The sequence below is a fragment of the Macaca mulatta genome, chromosome X (genome assembly GCF_049350105.2).
Source record: "Macaca mulatta isolate MMU2019108-1 chromosome X, T2T-MMU8v2.0, whole genome shotgun sequence".
Taxonomy (NCBI): Eukaryota; Metazoa; Chordata; class Mammalia; order Primates; family Cercopithecidae; genus Macaca; species Macaca mulatta.
In genome coordinates this window covers 134,737,504-134,740,636 of record NC_133426.1, presented here as the reverse complement: position 1 = coordinate 134,740,636, position 3,133 = coordinate 134,737,504, and the positions used below count along the sequence as shown (strand labels likewise).

At 38.9% G+C, this 3,133-nt stretch overlaps 1 pseudogene across 1 annotated transcript; it reads right to left on the bottom strand.

Moving 5' to 3' along the window:
• Positions 1-1,472: 1,472 nt before the first annotated feature.
• LOC701236 (cytochrome c oxidase subunit 6A1, mitochondrial pseudogene) lies at positions 1,473-1,974 on the bottom strand (annotated as a pseudogene). The gene has a single exon (XR_001442093.3). The product of XR_001442093.3 is annotated as a cytochrome c oxidase subunit 6A1, mitochondrial pseudogene (transcript).
• Between the last annotated feature and the right edge of the window lie 1,159 nt (positions 1,975-3,133).

Below are 3,133 nucleotides of genomic sequence, written 5' to 3'. Positions count from 1 at the left end.
ACAGACACTGTTCAAAAGAAGACATACATGCAGCCAATAGACATATGAATAAATGTTCAATATTACTAATAATTAGAGAAATGCAAATCAGAACAACAATTAGATACCATCTCACACCCATCAGAATGGCTATTATTGAAAACTCAAAAAATAATGAATGTTTGAGAGGTTGTGGAACAAAGGGGATGCTTACACACTGCTGGTGGGAGTGTAAATTAGTTCAACCGTTGTGGAAAGTGGTGAAAGTAGTATGGTGATTTCTCAAAGAACTGAAAACAGAACTACCCTTTGATCCAGCAATCCCCCTATTAGCTATATATCCAAAGGAATATAAATCATTCTTCCAAAGACACATGCAAGCGTATGTTCATTGCAGTATTATTCACCATAGCAAAGACATGGAATCAATCTAAAACCCATCAACAGTCGACTGGATAAATAAAATGTGGTACATATATACTGTATAATGCCTTGCAGTCATAAAAAAAGAATGAAATTAAATCCTTGGCAGGAACAGGGATGGAACTAGAGGCCATTATCCTTAGCAACTAACGCAGGAGCAGAAAACCAAGTACCACATTTTCTCACTTATAAGTTGGAGCTAAATAGTGAGAACACAGGGAGACAAAGAGGAGAACAGCAGACATTGGGACCTACTTCAAGGATGGGGTTAAGAAAAAAAAAAAAAAAAACCCAGAGAGGGAAAGGTTCAGAAAAGAAAAAAAAGTGTTGAATACTATGCTTAATACCTGAGTGATTAATCTTTACCCTAAACCCCCAAGTCACAAGGTCACAAGTTTACCTATATAACAAACTTGCACATGTACCACAGAACCTAAACGAACAGTTAAAAATATTTTTTTAGGCCGGGCGCAGTGGCTCACTCCTGTAATCCCAGCACTTTGGGAGGCCAAGGCAGGCGGATCACGAGGTCAGGCAATCTAGACCATCCTGAGTAACACGGTGAAACCCTCTCTCTACTAAAAATACTATATATATATATATATATTCCTTTATAAAATTCGTTTGGGTTTCACAGAAAAATATATATAAAAATTAGCCGGGCATGGTGGCGGGCGCCTGTAGTCCCAGCTACTCAGGAGGCTGAGGCAGGAGAATGGCGTGAACCTGGGAGGCGGAGCTTGCAGTGAGCTGAGATTGCGCCACTGCACTCCAGCCTGGGCGACAGAGCGAGACTCTGTCTCAAAAATAAATAAATAATTTTTTAAATGAATACATTTTAAAATAACCCATAAAAGTATCAGGACCTTGCTCATAATTTCTAAAGTTTTCCCCTTACTCTTTCCTTTACAGGAGCTCAACCTTAAGATGAAAGTTTAAGAAATTGGTATTCAGAAAGGTTAAATGAAAAAATCGGATTAAAAGGAGTCAAATCATAGTAAAAGGAAGTCAGTGTTTTTTTTTTGTTTTTTGTTTTTTTTTAAGTTTAAGTTATTTATTTAAGCCATCTCCTGCCACAAGCAAAGGGATGGAAGACCAGTATACCAGTCATCATTTGATACAAGAAGATGAGCTTAAGGTCTCGTATACTTTTTCTGGTCCATGTGCAGAGTAATGGTCCAAACCAGTGCTGTGGTCCCTGGTGCCCAGGTAGTGGTCCAGATTCTCTTTATTCATCTTCGTAGCCAGTTGGAAGTGGATTCATATGAGGGTTATGGAATAGAGTATGGTTACCATCTCCCCAGGGAAACGGCTTGGTCCTGATGCGGAGATGGGGGTAGGCGATGAACTTGGGTCTCTCGTGCTCGCCGTGGTGCGACTTCAGGTACACATTCAGCATGCTGACTGCCACCCCGGGGAGCGCGACAAAGAAGGTGAGGGTTTTCTACATGCGAGCTGAGCCCTCTTCGCCATGGGTACCACTCGACATAGGCTGCCCCAGCTGTGGGCCGGACCGACCCAGCTGCCGTGAAACCCGGGACACACCAACTGCCGCCATTTTCGACCTGGACTCGGAAGTCAGATTTTTAAAATTTTGTTAGTAATGATGAAATCTGGATGTACCCAAGTGAGACCACAGTGCAGTTAAGAGAGTGTGAAGTGAAGAAAGGGAACTAGATCTCTGTCTGATCTGAGGCCTTGTTGTTGAATCCTGAAGTGTGCTGGGCTTAGCAAAGTATTCTCTTTATTGAAAAACCACTAGTAAATGCATAGTTCATTCAAATTTTAGTGAATGATTATTCATACTATACAATAAAAGTTAAAGAGAAGAACAAAAACAACTTTTGATTTGAAGGACGTTAATGGTATTTTATTAACAAACTGTAAATAGTAACAGCATAAGCTGGATGGGAAGCTGCTTCCACAGGCCATAAATGCTTAATGTTTATTACCAATAAAAGTCAAAGGAGCATTTAGTAAAGCAGTTTACCAAACAAACATTAAATACTTTAATGTATGAGCTTCAGTGGACAGAATCAGCTATTTAATTAGCAGTGAGTAATCTGTTAAGCTTTGATTCACCACAAATGATCTGCAGTTTAATACAGGATGATAATATTTGAAAGCAAGTGATGAGTATAAAGGCCATATTTAGGGAAACAGAATGATACTCTTGAAAGCAAGGGATGAAGATAAAGATCAGTTTTAGAATAATTGAGTCTCATACAAAACTAAAGGTAGAGGAATATTTGTCTTATGTTGCATGGTACCATAGAAAGAACATGTTTCTCCACTTCTGAGCTGTATAATTTAGGAACAGTTTTGTTTATTACATAAGCTTTTGTCTCTTTGTCTGAAAAATGAGTCCTATCTCATAAGATATCTGTGGAGATTAATAATAGCATGTGCATTGTTCTGGGACATAAGAAGTGTCCATATGCAATTTTACTTTACTCGATTCTTTTGTCTTCTTTGCTTTTGCTAATACTTACACTTCCTCCTCTTCCTCTTCCTCCTCCTCCTCTTCCTCCTCCTCCTCCTTTACCTCTTCTTTCTTCTCCTGCTACTGTCACTACTGATGGTGCTATTTAATCAGAACACATGAGTTAAGCTGTAAAATTCCTTTGGGTTTCACAGAAAATGAAATCACAAATTACCTTTAGTGATAGATATTTATGGCAAATGTGCAGAATAAATAACGTAATTTGCCACTTGTCAACACAAATCTCAG